The 20,602-nt window shown below is 41.3% G+C and overlaps 1 long non-coding RNA gene across 1 annotated transcript in view; it reads right to left on the bottom strand.

Annotated features, from left to right (window-relative positions):
• The window catches only part of LOC103792326 (uncharacterized), a 93,441-nt gene that overhangs the window by 43,708 nt on the left and 29,131 nt on the right, over positions 1-20,602 (bottom strand). Inside the window, exon 3 of the long non-coding RNA XR_619010.5 lies at positions 9,145-9,279. This is a non-coding gene — a long non-coding RNA (uncharacterized LOC103792326). The remainder of the gene's footprint in view (positions 1-9,144; positions 9,280-20,602) is intronic.

The raw sequence follows: 20,602 nt of genomic DNA, 5'->3' as shown, positions 1-20,602 counted from the left end.
ATGAGTTCAGTTTGAACCTGCAGCATTCGAAGCTTCCACTGGAATGTCCCACCCATGTATGCTGTGGGCTGCGCAGTCCCAGGAGAGGGCTGGAAGCTGAAAATTCCTCTGCATGCATTCTTCATATCCTAGAAGGTATTCACCTCCAAAGTCATGCCAGCTGAGAAAACTGCCTTGAGCCTGGTGAGAATTTAAAACTACCATTTTAAATTATATACAATACACACATTATAATTATTTTATACAATGTGCTGCAACTTTCTGCTGTACTATGCCCCTCACCTCTGTCTCAGCCACAGCCCACCGTCACCTTGGAAGTCATCAGTTTTCTGTGATTGGCCTCATAATGCTGATATCAATCTCCCTATTGTCTCTCATGTGTTTAGTTATCAGGGACAAACTTAAAACCCTAATCCTCGAGGGCAGTGACCTGAGAGCTTTTTTCACTGAGGGAGGACTGGTGGTGAGGAATGATGGGGAAACAGGGAGCCCTGGAGGACAGCAGCATGTCTACATGACTTTCCCGCAAGAGTGCCTGGATCTGAGTGGCACAGGGGATAGAACAGGCAATGATGGGTGCTGCTGTATCAGCCCCCATGCCCACCCCCAACCAGCAGGTGCCTGCCGTTCTGCAGAAGGCTTCCAGCTCACTGCCACATCTCTTCCCCGAAGTCACCAGGTGCAAAAACAGACAATGTTTCTTGAACAACTACATCTTGCCAAGCTCTGGGCTAAATATTTCATATACACCACTTCACCCAATTATATCTTATATAATTATATATAATACATACATATATTCCATTATAATTATGTTATATATACATTATGAACATATAATGTATTATATACATCACCCCACCCAATTAATAATTAAAATTAGATTACATATACAATATGTCTATAATTAACTATATACATCACCCCATCCAGTTCTAATATGTAATTAAAATTAAGTTATATATATATATATATTATATGTCTATAATGTAGTATATACAGTACCCTACCCACCCAGGAATGCCCAAAACCCTTAGGCGGATGTTAATCCTCCACTTGTGTGAATAAGAACATGGAGACTTCCAGTAACTTGCCAGTACCACGGAGCAGATCCAAGGTCAGAGTAATCTAAGGCCTTCGGTAACCACCTCAGAAGACCTCTTCACCAAATGTTGTCTTCCTGGGGTCTTGTCTCCTCCTCTCTCTGACCAGATTCATTACTCTTGCTCTTGGCCTAGGTCAGGGCCACAGAGCGGCAAAGGATGCACTCTCCCAACTGGGTAGCCATTGCAGTGTTTTGGCTCTGTGGAGTGGAGTCCAGCCTCCTGACATCTACCCACCCAGGGTTTCACCCCCCAGGCACCACTTCTGGCCGGGCCAATCATATCCCAGGAATTGTGTGGCGGAAACTGAGGCTGGCTCCCGAGTGTTAATTCTCCCCTGTTCCTTCATTATAGAACCCCCAGTTCTTCATCACCCACATCGTGCATGAAGACGGCATTCCTTAGTCTCTTTCTGCCTAGCTGTGACCATGTGACTAAATTCTGGTCAATGGGGTTCAGGCAGAAGTGTTATATGCAAATCCCAGAATATATTGCGTACAAAGAAGGGAGATGACACTTCTTATCCTTTCCTCCATCCTACTGGATGGAATGTGGAAGCGATGGCTGGAGCTCAAGCAGCCAGGGCCTGGGTCTTTGGGGAACAGCCATAGCAGGCTAGACTCCCTGCTTTCCGACCTTTTATGGGGGTGCATCAAACATTTTGTGTTTGAGCCACTGTTCATTCAGGTTTTCTAGCAGTAATCTTATTCCTACCTGATACAGGCAACGACAGTGTGCGGAAGCTATTGCTATTTCTCCTATTTTCTCTAAATTAAACATTTTTCACCTGATGAGTGATTCATACTGAACTCTCTTAGAACAGAAAAGGGTGTCCATGCTTTAGGGGCCATTTATATTCCTTGTCACACTGCATTTTTTTATATCATGGGGGTAATGATGAGAATAGAACACAGCACATTTTGCAGCTAAATAAGCAAACTATCCAATCATTTGTGCTCAGATTTGTCATGGGCTATTTATGACTTTTGTTCTGCATCATTAAACATCAACTAAAACTCAGCTTATCTTCTGGCACACAAAAGATCCAGAACGCTTTATCAGTGACCAGTCTCCCCACTGAGGCAACAGAAACCTTCCCCTCTCAGACACTTTGCCCCAAATGACAAGCCCCTTGTAGTGATCTAGAATCTTCTTTTATTCAATGCACTGACTGTATCTGTTTACTTTTTCTTTCTTGTTGACTGTTCCCAAAGCAGACCAGAAGAGAGGCAGTGTTCTGGGAAGGCATGGGGTGGACAGATCCCTCGCTTACCCTCACAGCTGTTACATAAACTATTCAGAAGTTGGCCTTCTCTGACTGTGGTGTGCTATCATTTTAACTCACATATACTTCTGATGACTGGTCCTTTATATAGACTAGGAGCTAATAGTTTTGCAAATGTCCCTTAGTATTTATTGACTATTTACTATGTGTTCCAAACTATTCCTTAGAAGACATGGAAGAAAACTACAAAGGATACTTCTCATAAGTCCCCAGACCATAGCCAGGTGGGTTTCTTTATGATTTTATGAAAAGCACATGATTTTTCTTAGTTTAAAACATGGATTTTTGCTGTATATTGAACCATAAATCAGAGTCAGAAATTATAAATTTATTTACATGTAAATTAACATGTAAAAATAGTAATGATCTCTACAACCATCACTGTACCTTATTCACTCATTGCAAGAGAAAACATAGGTGAACAGCTTGACAATCATGTTGAAGCAGCCCAGATTACTGTAAGCTTTACATAAGCAAAACTACAAGTTTATTTCAAATTGTAGTCTTTCTCAAAGTAGAAATCAAGGCAGTCCAGTAACAAGAAAAGATGGAGTTTAATTTCAGCTCTACCAGTTGAGTCAAGCAACTCTGCTTAAATCACTTTCTTTCCAAATGCTCTTGTAGCAGCAATGGGTTAGTAACACTCACATGCAGGGCTGCTTAGGGCGTGAAGTGGGCAAGCATCTCTGGGGATGCCTAGCACAATGCACAGCAGGTAGAGACTTCTCTATAAATGTTGATGGAATCTGATCCCAGACCTATAATCTAATAGGGATAAATAGGTACTGAGAAAATGCAACATTCATAGTTAGTCACATGCTCTAAAAATGTAAATTAAGGAATATATCCTGACACTGAATGCAGGTTAATTAATATACTTCATGGATAGAGTTTCAAAATGAAGATAGCAGAGATAGCAGCCAATAGTAATGACAATAAACGTTATTCAACACCACTATGCATCAGATATTGTGCTGGACATTTAATCCTCACAATAACTTTATGGGAAGGTATCATCCCCATCATGCAGATACAGATGCAGATGCAGAACAAGTGGTGGCTGTAAAAAGAGATGAGGAATCCATCCATCTTGGATGGATCCAAGATGACCAGTTAGGAGCAGCTCAGGATTGGAGCTCCGAGTGAAAGCGCGGAGACGGCTGCAGGTGATCCTCAGGCAAGCAGGGCCTGGAGTGGACCTCAGCAGTCCTACAGCAAAGGGGCCTGACTGTTAGAAGGAAAACTAAGAAACAGAAAGAAATAACTTCATCTTCAACAAACTAGACATCCATTCAGAGACCCAATCTGAAAGACAACATAAACAAAGATGACTGGTGGATAAATCCACAGAGATGGGAACAAACTAGCGCAAAAAAGGATGAAAACACCTGAAACCAGAACGCCGCTCCTCTTACAAGGGATAACAACTCCTCACCAGCAAGGGAACAAGGCTGGATGGAGAATGAGTATGATGAATTGACAGGATCAGGCATCAGAAGGTGGGTAATAAGAAACTTCTGTGGTCTAAAAGAACATATTCTAACCCAGTGCAAAGAAATTAAAAGCCTTGAAAAAAGATTTGATGAAATGCTAACAAGAGTAAACAACTTAGAAATATAAGTGAATTGATAGAGCTGAAAAACATAATACGAGAACTTCGCGAAGCATACACAAGTTTCAACAGCCGAATTGACCAAGCAGAAGAAAGGATATCAGAGGTCAGAGATCAACTCAATGAAATAAAATGAGAAGGCAAGATTAGAGAAAAAGGGGTAAAAAGGAATGAACAAAGTCTCCAAGAAATAAGCGACTATGTGAAAAGACCTAATCTACATTTCATAGGTGTACCAGAATGTGACGAAGAGAATGAATCCAAGCTGGAAAATACTCTTCAGGATATTATTCAGGAAAACTTCCCAACCTAGCAAGGCAGGCCAATATTCAAGTCCAGGAAATACAGAGAATGCCACAAAGATATTCCTCAAAAAGAGCAACCCCAAGGCACATAATCGTCAGATTCACCAGGGTTGAAATGAAGGAGAAAATGCTAAGGGCACCCAGAAAGAAAGGTTGGGTTACCCACAAAGGGAAGCAGATCTGTCAGTAGAAACTCTACAAGCCGGAAGAGAGTGGGGGCCAATATTCAACATCCTTAAAGAAAAGAACTTTCAACCCAGAATTTCATATCCACCCAAACTAAGCTTCATAAGTGAAAAAAATAAAATAAAATCCTTTACAAACAAGCAAGTACTCAGAGATTTTGTCACCACCAGGCTTGCTTTACAAGAGCTCCTGAAAGAGGCACTACACACAGAAAGGAACAATCAGTACCAGACACTCCAAAAACACACCAAATGGTAAAGAGCATCAATACAATGAAGAAACTGCATCAACTGACAGGCAAAACAGCCAGCTACCATCAAAATGGCAGTATCAAATTCACACATAACAATATTAACCCTAAATGTAAATGGACTAAATGCACCAATCAAAAGACACAGACTGGCAAATTGGATAAAAAGCCAAAACCCATCAGTGTGCTGTATCCAGGAAACCCATCTCACATGCAAGAATACACATAGGCTCAAAATAAAGGGATGGAGGAAGATTTACCAAGCAAATGGACAGCAAAAAAAAGCAGGAGTTGCAATTCTTGTCTCTGATAAAATAGACTTTAAAGCAACAAAGATCAGAAGAGACAAAGAAGGACATTACATAATGGTAAAAGAATAAATGCAACAAGAACAGCTAACAATGCTAAATATATATTCACCCAATATAGAAGTACCCAGATACATAAGACAAGTTCTTAATGACTTACAAAGAGACCTAGACTCTCACACAATAATAGTGGGAGACTTTAACACCCCATTGTCAATATTAGACAGAACAACCCGACAGAAAATTAGCAAGGATATCCAGGACTTGAACACAGACCTGAACCAAGCAAACCTAACAGACATTTACAGAACTCTCCACCCCAAATCCACAGAATATACATTCTTCTCAGCACCACATCACACCTACTCTAAAAATGACCACATAATTGGAAGTAAATCACTCCTCAGCAAATGCAACAGAACAGAGATCATAACAAACAGTCTCTCAGACTACAGTGCAATCAAGTTAGAACTGAGAATTCAGAAACTAACTCAGAACTGCACAGCTTCAAGGAAACTGAACTGGCTCTTGAATGTTGACTAGATAATGAAATGAAGGCAGAAATAAAGGTGTTCTTTGAAACCAATGAGAACGCAGACACAACATACCAGAATCTCTGGGACACATTTAAAGCAGTATCTAGAGGAAAATTTATAGCAATAAATGCCCACATGAGATGCAAAGAAAGATCTAAAATTGACACCCTGTCATCAAAATTGAAAGAGCTAGAGAAGCAAGATCAAGAAAACTCAAAACCTAGCAGAAGACAAGAAATAACTAAGATCAGAGCAGAACTGAAGGAGACAGAGACACAAAAAAACACTTCAAAAAATCAATAAATCCAGGAGTTGGTTTTTCAAAAAGATCAACAAAATAGACCACTAGCCAGATTAATAAAAAAGAAAAGAGAATAATCAAATAGATGTGATAAAAAATGATAAAGGGGATATAACCACAGATTCCACAGAAATACAAACCATCATCGCAGATTATTACAAACAACTCTGTGCACATAAACTAGTAAACCTGGAAGAAATGGATAAATTCCTGCACACTTGCCTCTTCCCAAGCCTAAACCAGGAAGAAGTCAAAACCCTGAATAGACCAATAACAGGCTCTAAAGTTGAGGCAGCAATTAAAAGCGTACCACCCCCCAAAAAAAAAACCCAGGTCCACATCGATTCACAGCCAAATTCTACCAGACACACAAAGAGGAGCTCGTCCCATTCCTACTGAAACTATTCCAAATAATCCGAAAAGAGGGAATCCTTCCCAAATCATTTTATGAGACCAACATCATCCTGATAACAAAACCCGGCAGAGACTCAGCAAGAAAAGAAAACTTCAGGCCAATATCCACAATGAACATAGATGCACAAATCTTCAATAAAATACTGGTAAACCAATTGCAATAGCACGTCAAGAAGCTTATCCACCATGATCAAGTAGGCTTCATCCCGGGGATGCAAGAATGGTTCAACATACGCAAGTCTATAAATGTAATTCACCACATAAACAGAACCAAACACAAAAACCACATGATTATCTCAATTGATGCAGAGAAGGCCTGTGACAAAATTCAACAGCACTTTATGCTAAAAACCCTCAATAAACTAGGTATTGACAGAACGTATCTCAAAAATAATAAAAGCTATTTTGACAAACCAACAGCCAATATCATACTGAATGGGCAAAAACTGGAAGCATTCCCTTTAAAATCTCTCACTAGACAAGGAACCCCTCTCTCACCACTCCTATTCAATATAGTATTGGAAGTTCTAGCCAGAGCAATCAGGCAAGAAAAAGAAATAAAGCATACTGAAATAGGAAAGGAGGAAGTCAAACTGACTCTACTCGCAGACAACATGATAGCATATCTAGAAGACCCCATCATCTCAGACCAATCTCCTGAAACTGATAAGCAACTTCAGCCATCTCCTGAAACTGATAAGCAACTTCAGCAAAGTCTCAGCATACAAAATCAATGTGCGAACATCAGAAGAATTCCTATACACCAATAACAGACTTAAAGAGAGTCAAATCAAGAATGAACTAACATTCACAATTGCTACAAAGAGAATAAAATACCTAGGAATACAATTAACAAGAAACATAAAGGACCTCTTCAAGGAGAACTACAAACCACTGCTCAACGAAATAATAGAGGACACAAACAGATGGAGTATTCCATGTTCATGGTTAGGAAGAATCAATATCGTGAAAACGGCTATACCACCCAAAGTAATTTACAGAATCAACACTATCCCCATCAAGCTACCATTGACCTTCTTCACAGAACTGGAAAAAACTACCTTAAACTTTATATGGAAACAAAAGAGAGCCCGCATAGCCAAGTCCATGCTAAGCAAAAAGAACAAAGCGGGAGCCATCACGCTACCAGACTTTAAACCATACTATGAGGCTACAGTAATCAAAACAGCATGGTACTGGTATCAAAACAGAGGTATAGACCAATGGAACAGAACAGAGTCCTTGGAGGCAACACATCATATCTACAACCATCCAATCTTTGACAAACCTGACAAAACAAGCAACAGGGAAAGGAGTCCCTGTTTAATAAATGGTGTTGGGAAAACTGGCTAGCTATGTGCAGGAAGCAGAAACTGGACCGCTTCCTGACACCTTACACTAAAATTAACTCCAGATGGATTAAAAACTTAAACATAAGACCTAACACCATAAAAACCCTGGAAGAAAACCTAGGCAAAACCATTCAGGACATAGGCATACGCAAGGACTTCATGACCAAAACACCAAATGCATTGGCAGCAAAAGCCAAAATATACAAATGAGACCTAATCAAACTCCACAGCTTCTGCATGGCAAAAGAAACAGTCATTGGAGTGAATCGGCGACCAACAGAATGGGAAAAAGTTTTTGCAATCTACCCATCAGACAAAAAGCTGATATCCAGAATCTACAAATAACTAAAACAGATTTACAAGAAAAAAAACAAACAAGACCATTCAATAGTGGGCGAAGAATATGAACAGACACTTTACAAAAGAAGAAATCCATGGGGCCAACAAACATATAAAAAAATGCACATCATCACTGATCATTCAAGAAATGAAATCAAAACTACATTGAGACACCATCTCATGCCAGTTAGAATGGCAATCATTAAAATATCTGAAGACAAAAGATGCTAGAGAGGATGTGGTGAAATAGGAACACTTTTACACTGTTGGTGGGAGTGTAAATTAGTTCGACCATTGTGAAAGACAGTGTGGCAATTCCTCAAGGACCTAGAAATAGAAATTCCATTTGACCCAGCAATCCCATTACTGGGTATATATCCGAAGGATTATAAATCGTTCTACTATAAGGACACATGCACACAAATGTTCACTGCAGCACTGTTTACAATAGCAAAGACCTGGAATCAACCCAAATGCCCATCGATGATAGACTGGACTGGGAAAATGTGGCGCATATATACCATGGAATATTATGTAGCCATCAAAAATGATGAGTTTGTGTCCTTTGTAGGGACATGGATGAACCTGGAAACCATCATTCTCAGCAAACTGACACAACCGAAAATCAAACACCACATGTTCTCTGATAGGTGGGTGTTGAACAATGAGAACATATGGACACAGGGAGGGGAGCATCACACACCAGGGTCTGTCAGAGGAATAGGGGAAGGACAGCAGGAGGTGGGGAGTTGCGGAGAGATAGCATGGGGAGAAATGCCAGATATAGGTGATGGGGAGGAATGCAGCAAATCACACTGCCATGTGTGTACCTATGCAACAATCTTGCATGTTCTTCACATGTACCCCAAAACCTAAAGTGAAATTTAAAAAAAATTTTAAAAAAAGAGATGAGGAAAACTGGAGCCCTGAGGTCCAGGAGGCAGTGAGACACAACTAGCCCCAGGTAGGCTTCCTGTAAGTGGCCCTTCCTGTGATGTGAGTGCAGCTGAGTCCTTCCTTCATCAGGTGTCTGCATAAATTATAAATGGCATGAGAGAAGAGGAAAACTTACAAGGTGTCTAGGAAAGAGTATGGAACTAAAGAAGGCCAATTTTGTGAAGCCAAAAGCAAACAGACAGATGTATTCACTTACGTGGAAAAGTGAGTTGGCAAGGAAGCATTTCTTGTGAATTCATTTACCAGCACCATCTTCTCTAAATTTTGGCCTTTATGGTCCTCCAGGTCAACATCCTCTTCCAGGCTTCAAGCAAGGCATTGGTTTCAGCATCTGGGAAACCCAAGCATTCCTAACTGTCTCATGCATGTGCATGTGTATGATCTTATAAGGAGAAGGCTCCCAGTGTTCATCAGATCCCAAAGAACTCTATGAGCTGAGAAGGTCAAAAGCCCTGCTCCAGTCTGCCCCTGCCAAGAGCCAGGCATTGCTCTGCAGGAATGAAACTCCATTCAGATCCTGCCCATGGCCAACTGAAGCTCTTTCTGCCTCTTGAAAGCCCTGAAGCCACTTATTTTAAGACCATGGCCTGTAGTCTGGATCTTCAACTGCTGATTGCAATAGATTCAATGTCCCTTGACCAGGCAGTGTGCCAGGGAAGCTGCATTTCCTCCTCAAAGGCTGGCAGAAAAACTTAGGTACCAACTTACCAGAAAACATGAAGGGGCTAAAGTCAGCTTTCCCATTATAGTCATAGGCTCCCCCACACTGGTGGTGAATCCTCCGCACAGGCAAAAAACAGAAAGGCATAAAAATGAAGCACATCTCTTGGCCAGTGGTCTTGAAGTGTTCCTTCCATACCTGCCCAGCTCGGCCTGCCTGTGGGCACCCTATTCTTTCTGCAGAGGTTACTTGCAGCACAACTCAGCTGTTCCACTTGACTTCCACTCTCCACTTAGAGCCAAGTACCCTGTCTAACCCATGGTACACACAGGAATCCAAAATATCCCCTGCTGTGTGCTGATGCCACATGCAGCAGGAAGTGATCCCAAGGTTTCCTAAAATTAACTTACTGAGTTGCATGCAGCATTTCCTTCCTTTTATTTTTGTTTTGAAGGAGAATAGAATGGAATGGAATAGACAGACTAGACTAAAACATAACTGAGTCATTGCATGGTAATGACTACTTGAGACTTGTGTTTCAGTGTATATGGTGGGGTAGGGGGTGTCGTAATTTAAAATGTTGCCTCTCAGTCAGAAAAAAACTTGAAAAGATCAATCTCATGACATCCATGGAGCTTTCACATGAGGTCCAGGGGCTTCTGAAGGGCTGTGAAGTTGCAGAGAACACGAAAACAAAAGCAGTAGGGACGGAGGACCTCGATTCAGGTCCAGGATGTCCTGTGTCCTCAGTCAGAGCCCAGCATCCCTTTAAGCCTTTTTTCCAATTTGTAAAATGAGGATAATCAATCTCATTTTGCCTACATTGAAGGATTGATATACAGCTCAAATGGAACAGTATTTGCTAAATGTGGTGCACATCACAGGACAAGGCTTATGTAAGGCATTTTTGGAATTTTTGTTTATAGTGGGAAGTTTAAACCAAGAAAAGAAGAAATGGAAAACAGGTTGTTCAGGAGGTACAGGGGATGCAGAGGGTGCTATGACTTGAATGTGGCCACCAAAAATCATGTGCAATGGTGGTGGGAGGTAGGACCTAATGGGAGGAGCTGCATCATGAGGGCTCCACCCTCATGAACAGAGCCAGGCCTATTATTAAAAGGCCAGAGGTTGCAAGTTTGCCCTCTTGCGCTCTCTCACCCTCTCTTTGCCATTTTGGAATGAAATGAAGGAGCAAGAAGGCCCTCGTCAGATGCCAGTCCCTCACTCTTGGACTTCTCAGCCTCCAGAACTGTGAGAAGTAAATTTCTTTTCTTTATAAATTACTTACTCTGTGGTATTCTGTTATATCAACAAAAAACAGATCAAGACAGAGAGCGTTAAAGATAGACATTTACAGAACTCTCCACCCCAAATCCACAGAATATACATTCTTCTCAGCACCACATCACACCTACTCTAAAACTGACCACATAATTGGAAGTAAAGCACTCCTCAGCAAATGCAAAACAACTGAAATCATAACAAACAGTCTCTCAGACCATAGTGCAATCAAGTTAGAACTCAGAATTCAGAAACTAACTCAGAACTGCACAGCTTCATGGAAACTGAACAACTGGCTCTTGAATGTTGACTGGATAAACAATGAAATGAAGACAGAAATAAAGAAGTTTTTCAAAACCAACGAGAACAAAGACACAACATACCAGAATCTCTGGAACAGATTTAAAGCAGTCTCTAGAGGAAAATTTATAGCAATAAGTGTCCATATAAGAAGAGTAAAGAGATCCAAAATTGACACCCTATCATCAAAATTGAAAGAGCTAGAGAAGCAAGATCAAAAAAACTCAAAAACTAGCAGAAGACAAGAAATAACTAAAATCAGAGCAGAACTGAAGGAGATTGAGACACGAAAAACCCTTCAAAAAATCAATAAATCCAAGAACTGGTTTTTTTTTTAAAGATCAATAAAATAGACCACTAGCCAGACTGATAAAAAAGAAAAGAGAGAACAACCAAATAGATGCAATAAAAAACAATAAAGTAGAAATCACCACAGATTCCACAGAAATTCAAACCAACATCAGAGAATATTACAAACAACTCTATGCACATAAACTAGTAAACCTGGAAGAAATGGATAAATTCCTGGACACCTGTGTCCTCCCAAGCCTAAACCAGGAGGAAGCCAAAACTATGAATAGACCAATAACAAGGTCTGAAGTCGAGGCAGCAATTAAGAGCCTACCACATAAAAAAAGCCCAGGTCCAGATGGGTTCACAGCCGAATTCTACCAGACACACAAAGAGGAGCTGGTACCATTCCTTCTGAAACTATTCCAAAGAATTCAAAAAGAGGGAATCCTTCCCAATTCATTTTATGAGACCAACATCATCCTGATACCAAAACCTGGCAGAGACTCAACAAGAAAAGAAAACTTCAGGCCAATATCCATGATGAATATAGATGCAAAATCTTCAATAAAATACTGGCAAGCCGATTGCAACAGCACATCAAAAATTTATCCATCATGATCAAGTAGGATTCATCCCAGGGATGCAAGGCTGGTTCAACATACGCAAGTCTATAAACTTAATTCACCACATAAACAGAACCAAAAACAAAAACCACATGATTATCTCAATTGACGCAGAGAAGGCATTTGACAAAATTCAACAGCCCTTTATGCTAAAAACCCTCAATAAACTCAGTATCGATGGAACGTATCTCAAAGTAATAAAAGCTATTTACGACAAACCAACAGCCAATATCATACTGAATGGGCAAAAACTGGAAGCATTCCCTTTGAAATCTGGCACTAGACAAGGATGCCCTCTCTCACCACTCCTATTCAATATAGTAGTGGAAGTTCTAGCCAGAGCAATCAGGCAAGAAAAAGAAATAAAGGGTATTCAAATAGGAAAGGTGGAAGCCAAATTGTCTCTATTTGCAGATGACATGATAGATACCTAGAAGACCCCATCGCCTCAGTCCAAAAACTCCTGAAACTGATAAGCAACTTCAGCAAAGTCTCTGGATATAAAATCAATGTGCAAAAATCACAAGCATTCCTATACACCAATAACAGACTTAAAGAGAGCCAAATCAAGAACTAACTGCCATTCACAATTGCTACAAAAAGAATAAAATACCTAGGAATACAACTTACAAGGAACGTAAGGGGCCTCTTCAAGGAAAACTACAAACCACTGCTCAACGAAATAAGAGAGGATACAAACAGATGGAGAAACATTCCATGTTCATGGTTAGGAAGAATTAATATCATGAAAATGGCTATACTGCCCAAAGTAATTTACAGAATCAATGCCATCCCCATCAAGCTACCATTGACTTTCTTCACAGAACTGGAAAAAAACACCGTGAACTTCATATGGAACCAAAAGAAGCCCACATAGCCAAGTCAATTCTAAGCAAAAAGAACACAGCAGGGGGCATCAGACTACCGGACTTCAAACTATACTACAAGGCTACAGTAATCAAAACAGCATGGTACTGGTACCAAAACAGAGATATAGACCAATGGAACAGAACAGAGGCATCGAAGGCAACACAACATATCTACAACTATACAATCTTTGATAAACCTGACAAAAACAAGCAATGGGGAAAGGATTCCCTATTTAATAAATGGTGTTGGGAAAGCTGGCTAGCTATGTGCAGAAAGCAGAAACTGGACCCCTTCCTAACACCTTACACTAAAATTAACTCCAAATGGATTAAAGACTTAAACATAAGACCTGGCACCATAAAAACCCGAGAAGAAAATTTAGGCAAAACCATTCAGGACATAGGAGTAGGCAAGGACTTCATGATCAAAACACCAAAAGCATTGGCAACAAAAGCCAAAATAGACAAATGGGACCTAATCAAACTCCACAGCATCTGCATGGGAAAAGAAACAGTCACTAGAGTGAATCGCCAACCAACAGAATGGGAAAAAATTTTTGCAGTCTACCCATCTGACAAAGGGCTGATATCCAGAATTTACAAAGAACTAAAACAGATTTACAAAAAAAAAAAAAAAAAAAAAACAAGCCCATTTAAAAATGGGCAAAGGATAAGAACAGACACTTTACAAAAGAAGGCATACATGAGGCCAACAAACATATGAAAAAATGTTCATTGTCACTGGTCATTAGAGAGATGCAAATCAAAACCACATTGAGATACCATCTCACATTAAAAAATCTGGAGACAACAGATGCTGGAGAGGATGTGGAGAAATAGGAACACTTTTACACTGTTGGTAGGTGTGTAAATTAGTTCAACCATTGTGGAAGACAGTGTGGCGATTCCTCAAGGCCTTAGAAATAGAAATTCCATTTGACCCAGCAATCCCATTACTGGGTATATATCCAAAGGACTATACATCATTCTACTATAAGGACACATGCACACGAATGTTCATTGCAGCACTGTTTACAATAGCAAAGACCTGGAACCAACCCAAATGCCCTTCGATGATTGACTGGATTGAAAAATGTGGCACATATACACCATGGAATATTATGCAGCAATCAAAAATCATGAGTTCATGTCGTTTGTAGGGACATGGATGTATCTGGAGAACATCATTCTCAGCAAACTGACACAAGAACAGAAAATGAAATACCACATATTCTCACTCATAGGTGGGTGATGAAAAATGAGAACACATGAACACAGGGAAGGGAGTACTACATACTGGGATCTATTGGGGGGAATAGGGGAGGGACAGCGGGGCGGGGGGGATCTGGGGAGGGATAGCCTGGGGAGACATGCCAAATGTGGGTAAAGGGGAGGAAGGCAGCAAATCACACTGTCATGTGTGCACCTATGCAACTATCTTGCATGTTCTGCACATGTATCCCAAAACATAAAATGCAATATAAAAAAAAGGATCCCTCAAGTCATCCCACATGGCAGTCTCAGCAGTCTCCTAGTTCCCCTGTGTGTCCAGCCAGAGGAGGTTATCCAGGTAATGCCTCAGGAATCCTCCTACTGAAGGGATTCTAAGCAACACAAGCAAAGGAAGTCTCAAGTTTGTTTTGTTTTCAAGTGTCATTGGCCCTAGGGCTGGTATTTGATAGCACCTGCATGTCTAGGGCTGACCAGTTCTTTCTGTCTCACTCCACCCCTGCAGAGCCCTAGGAAACCCATGCAACTTCCTCATTGCTGATGAAGCAAGTCAAGTTGAAGTGCACGCCTCTTATGGAGTGAACACTGCTGCTCTTTCTACTTCATGGAAAGGTCTTGCAAAACATTGTTTCTGTCTTCTTGCATGAATCATAGACTAAAGAATGAAGAAACACTTCTGAGTAACAAACAAGGAAAAAAGAAAAGAAAGCAAGCTGTGATGATGTGTTCTTGGACCATAACTCCCAGTCAGTTTACATGAACAAAATCAACATGTAGAACTTTGTGTAGGGTTTGCTACTAAAGGACGAAAAAACAAAACAAAACCTTTCCTTTTCCTTTTTTTCTGATTAAAAAGATAACAGACACTCACAAAAGCAAATAAAAAAATTCATTCCCAAGAAGACAATGTAAGCAATTTAAAGAACATTTTTCCAAACTTGTGTCTTTTACTAAACTAAAAATGGATATACATACATGGATACAATATAGATGCTATGTTCCACTCCATGTTTTTTTACTCATCCACATGAGAAAGAGCTTCTCCATGATGGTAAATAAAAATCTAGAACACTGCTATTAGTAGTTGCATTCTGTCATAAAAATGAAGCAGGACTTATTAGTCAATCTCACTGAGTTGCTTCTTAATTTTTTTATCTATAAAAAATGCCAGGATAAACATTCTTATATATTCATTATTATGCATTTGCCCAGTTATCTCCCAGGAATAAGTTTCTGAGAGAAGAATGACTGAGTCAAAAACTATCAGCATGTTAAAGGTTAATGCATATTGCCAAATTGCCCTGCAGAAAAGGGGCCTCAGGTCCCATCATCCCAGAATTGTACAAGAGAACCCATTTCTCCACATCTAATCAACAGTGGCTATTGTCAATCTCTTCACCTGTTTTCCAACCTGATAAGTAACAAATAATATGTATTTGTTGTTTTAATTGCATTTCTTTGATTTTGGTGAGATGGTAAATTATTGTTATCAATGCAAATATACTGCTAACAGTGACAATTGCTAATGTGCATTGAAAACGTTCTCTGAACCAGACACTACACTAAGCTCTTTACAGAATTATTTCCTTTAACCCTCACAGTAACCACTCAAGGCAGGGAAAATAAGTATCCCCATTTCACAGATAAAAACAAAGGTGTAGAGAGGTTAATTTGCTGAAGGTCATACAGCTAGTAAACAGTGAATCCAGAACTCAGTCAGGTAGATCTGCCCCAAAGCCCACATTCTGTAGCAGGGCATCATCCTTCCATTTATTTCCCTACACATATGCACTAATTCTGTGTTTCTTCTATGTATGTTTCCACAGGTAAGTTTTATGTGTTTATGTCCGTTGCCCATTTTTTTCAATCGGAGTACTTATGTTTTTATTAATTAGCAATAACTCTTTGTATATTAAGAATACTGTCATTTTTAAATCTATTTTTTTCTCTGAGAAATGTATTTATACCCAATTTACAACTTACATTTCTGTTTGTGATTAGTGCAATGAGTAATGACTTTGAAAAGCTCTGAAGCCTGATATTGTACTCCTCAGGTATAGATGAGTGCTAGAAGCTTAGACAAGCAGATGGGGTTAGATTTTGCTAGCAACACAGCCATGGACAATAAGGGGGTTGGATAAAAATGCACACGGCAATGGAAATGGGGGAAGAAGTGACAGAAAGCTTGCAGACAGGGTTGCATGGCTGCAATTTCCCCTTCAGTGAGCCTCTATTGGAAAGGAGGTCTCTTTCTCAGTTTTTCTCACCTTGCAGGACTTTCTCTAACACCTTCCCTCACTTCTGCCACCATATCCCAAGAACAGGAGTTTTCTCATACAGTATATTTTAGGGCTTCAAAATCTCCTTTCATTCCCAAATTTGAATTAAGCCTTTATCAAAGCAAAGACTGAGCAAAGACCCCCAGCACACCCCTCCTTTGGCCTTGGGGTAGGTTTATTGTCAAAGCACAAACCATCTTCCCTATAGCAGGACAGGTGCCAAGGAGGACACAGGGGATCAGGGTCCAGCTAGGGTCCCACCAGGCACTGACTGGTAGTGTGGCCATAAGGAACTTGTTTTCCAATCCCCTGGCTTTGGTTTTCTCACTAGGAAAATGGGGATGATATAGCCATGTCACAGATGGCTTGAAAATGATATAAGAAAATGTTTACCAAGTGCCAATGCCTGTGTGACCCTTAGTGTTTAGAAGCTGGGCCTCTGACTCCACCAGTGTCCTTAGAGATGGTGACATCAAAGTCCTCTAGGGCTTTCATTGGAGAAACGTAAAAGATTGCTAGGACTCAGCTGCCTTGCTATTAAACTAGCATTTCAGTTGATGTGTCTCCAAGATTATTATCCCAAGGGAGACTGCCAGAGCTAAACAGCAGGACAGCATGACATTTCCTCACTCCTCATTGGCCTCCTCCTCTTTGTGCGCACCAAAGCCCTTCAATTGCTGTCTGATCCTAGAATCCACAATTCCTTGCCTCAGTGACTATTCTTGAAATATTCTTGGTCCCTTAATCCTCTATCTTTGGCTTGGATTATACAGGATTGCAGAGCTGTAGTATAAATAAAGCAATACCAGGATTCATTCAGAGAAAATTCCCCAGAACATCAGAACTTGTTGGAAGCAATAGAGGAGAAAGGCAATCCTCTTAATTTCCTGCAAAGACCAAAACAATCCCTCCTTTGCTGATGATGGCTGGTTAGTTCCCAGCCATCCCTCTCCACCCTCACAGTGTTCCTCCTTTGGCCTTGAGGTAAGTTTATTGTCACAGCACCTTCTGTTTGTAGAGCAATGTAGATTTAGAGGAACTGGAACTATGTGCATGGAGCCCCACACTTAGCCAAGCACTGTAAACACACCTCATCCTCAGAGCAGCCCAGTGAGATCCCTAATCACCTACTTAACAAAGCAGGAAGCCAAGATACGGAAGGTTGAACAGTTCCCAAAGCCACATAACTGGCTAGTGACCAAAGTGCAACATTAGTGCAGCTGCATGCACCTTCAATGCCCCGAGTCACCCACCATGCACTCATCCTTTGGCCTTTACAAAGCACTTTCACATGTGTTTTCTTCTTGATATGCCCCCAGATCCTTCAAAGTAGCACAGCTCCCCTCCCATTGTCTCCATTTACTGATGTTGGGCTGAAAAAAGCCGCAGAATGGATTCTAACTCTCACCAAGTGGCATGTGGTGCCTCTGGAGCCAGGCCCCAGGCATAGGCCTGCACCCCACCCAGGCAGCCTCCTGCAGCCAGGCCCCAGGGGTGGAGGGCACCCACCTGAGAGCTCCAAAGTCGTCTATTGAAGGAATACAAAAATATTTACCTTGTTTCTGAGATCAAAAATCCTCTACTTAGAAATACTTCTGGACATTGCAACAAGATCTAAGTCAACGTTGACCAACTGACTGGGGAATCTTGAGTTCAGGGGCTCTGCCCCCCTAATCCTTCTCCCCAAAGGGATCATTTGGTTTCGCCAAGAAGGTACTGCTGCACAGGCCTTCAGACCCAGCTGGAGGTCATCTCTACAGCTCCTTTTACTTGTAAAAGTTTATCAGTACAACCAGCCCCTGAGGGCCACAGAGTTAGAGCTAAAACCAAGCACAGCTCTCAAGGAGGAAGTATCAAACTGCAGCCAAAACAAATGTTGCCTGAGATGAGGGATTAGAGCAAACTACAAGAAGAGCTGGCACAATGAACACACTTACGCTGCATTATTCAAGGGCATGAGGTATGAAGGGCAGCTCGCCTTTGTGAATGCAACAGTCTAGTCAGCTTGCAGCCATTTTAAGCTGCATTCAATGAGGTGTCGTTAAGGCTTTGAACATTCTTACTGGGGTCATACGCTTTTGAACTAAAAGGATCTTTGAGAGAATCCAGTCCCATCCTCATATTTAACAGTTGATGGAACTGGTGTCCAAATAAGTTCAGTGACTTACCCAAAGTTATCTAGCTGGTCAGTGACCGGAAAATGACCAGAAGTCAGGTGCAGAGCTTCAATAACATCAACACAGATTGCCAAGCCCTCAAGGACGCTCTTTATGCATACATACACAGGTATACACATGCATACACATATGTGATGCAAATGTAAGCACACATGCACATACATACATTCACACACATATACTCACACATACACTTCACTCAGACTCCACACACCATGTTCTTATCAAGCCCTTCTGGGCATCCAAGCAGGATATACCTTGGGTAATGAGGCTGACCATGCAGCTGACTGAGAGGAACAGTGCACCACGAGGGGTCTTGCTTACCGTCAGCTTTACATTTACAACTGTCTTTCCTTGACAGCCAGGCCAATAACAGTACTGACCTAGTTGGCAGTACTAGGTTTCCCAAATGACTATATGGGAAAATGTTGACCAGTGGCTCCAAATGGTGCCTGGTACCTAACAGATCCATCATTCATGTCCTAGATGGGGGATATGTCACTTCTTAGAAGGCATGAAACAAGTGTAAGGAGCAGAGCTTCTGTGGTCAGACCACCCTGGGCCAGGACCCTGACTCTGCTCTTAACTCTGGACAGCTTGCCCACCCTTGCTTGGCTATGGCACCCATGTATACATGAGTTGTTGTCAGGAGTGAATGAGGTGATGGCATTGGCTGCCCAACTGCCAGCAAATATAAAGGGCTCACAAATGGAAAGTCGGAGAGATCCAAGATGGCCATCTAGCAGCAGCTCAGGGTTGCAGCTCCCAGTGAAGGCACAGAGAGAGAGTGGACTCCAGACTTCCAGATGAATTTTTGTTCCTTACGGACCAGGAGATTCCCAGCGGAGGAGCCCCATGGGTCACCAGCACGACTCTTTTGGCCAGCGTGGCTGTTTTGCTGGCATTATGGTGCGGCAGTTCTCAGTGCGGAGTATGTGGGACTAGGTGCCCTTTTAGTTGGCATTTGGAGCTCCAGGAAGGCAGAGTCACCCATTCAGCTGATTGGGAGGGGGACTGAAGCCAGAAATCAGACCGGGAGATTCCCGGGCAGAAAAGCGCCACGAATCTCAGCGCTGCCGTTTCAGCTGGCACAGTCGCCACACAGGAAATTGCATAGATCCCGGTGCCTTTTTGGCGGGTGACTGGGGCAACTGGAAGAGAATCGACCATTCAATTAGGAAAAGAAAAAAAGGGGCTCTGAGGTGGTGAGCCAAGAAATCGGGCTTGGCTGGTCCCACCCCCAACAAAAAAACAGCAATTGAAAACACTGACGGTTGAGTTTCACAGCAAGCACAGCTGAACCTAGGAAGGTCCAGCTCTGTCGAGGAGGGGTGTCCACTGAAGGGAAACAAAGAAACAGAAATAGCATCACCACCAACAAACTGGATGTCCACTCAGAGACCCAATCTGAAAGCCAGCAATTACAAAGACGACAGGTGGATAAATCCACAAAGATGGGAAGAAACCAGTGCAAAAAGGCTGAAAACATCCAAAATCAGAATGCCTCTCCTCCTTCAGGGGATCATAGCTCCTTATCAGCAAGGGAACAAGGCCTGATGGAGAATGAGTGTGATGAATTGTCAAAATCAGGCTTCAGAAGGTGGATAATAAGAAACTTCTGTGAGCTAAAAGAACATGTTCTAACCCAATGCGAAGAAACTGAGAACCTTGAAAAAAGGTTTGACGAAATGCTAACAAGAATAGACAATTTAGAGAGGAATATAAGTGAATTAATGGAGCTGAAAAACACAACATGAGAACTTCGCAAAGTATGCACAAGTTTTAACAGTTGAATTGATCAAGCAGAAGAAAGGATATCGGAGGTCAACAACCAATTCAATGAAATAAAATGAGAAGATAAAATTAGAGAAAAAAGGATAAAAAGGAATGAGCAAAGTCTCCAAGAAATATGGGACTAAAATCTTTTGTGAACAAGCAAG

The sequence above is a fragment of the Callithrix jacchus genome, chromosome 4 (assembly GCF_049354715.1).
Source record: "Callithrix jacchus isolate 240 chromosome 4, calJac240_pri, whole genome shotgun sequence".
Taxonomy (NCBI): domain Eukaryota; kingdom Metazoa; phylum Chordata; class Mammalia; order Primates; family Cebidae; genus Callithrix; species Callithrix jacchus.
Note: the sequence above shows the minus strand (reverse complement) of the source record. Positions and strands in the feature narration are given on the sequence as shown.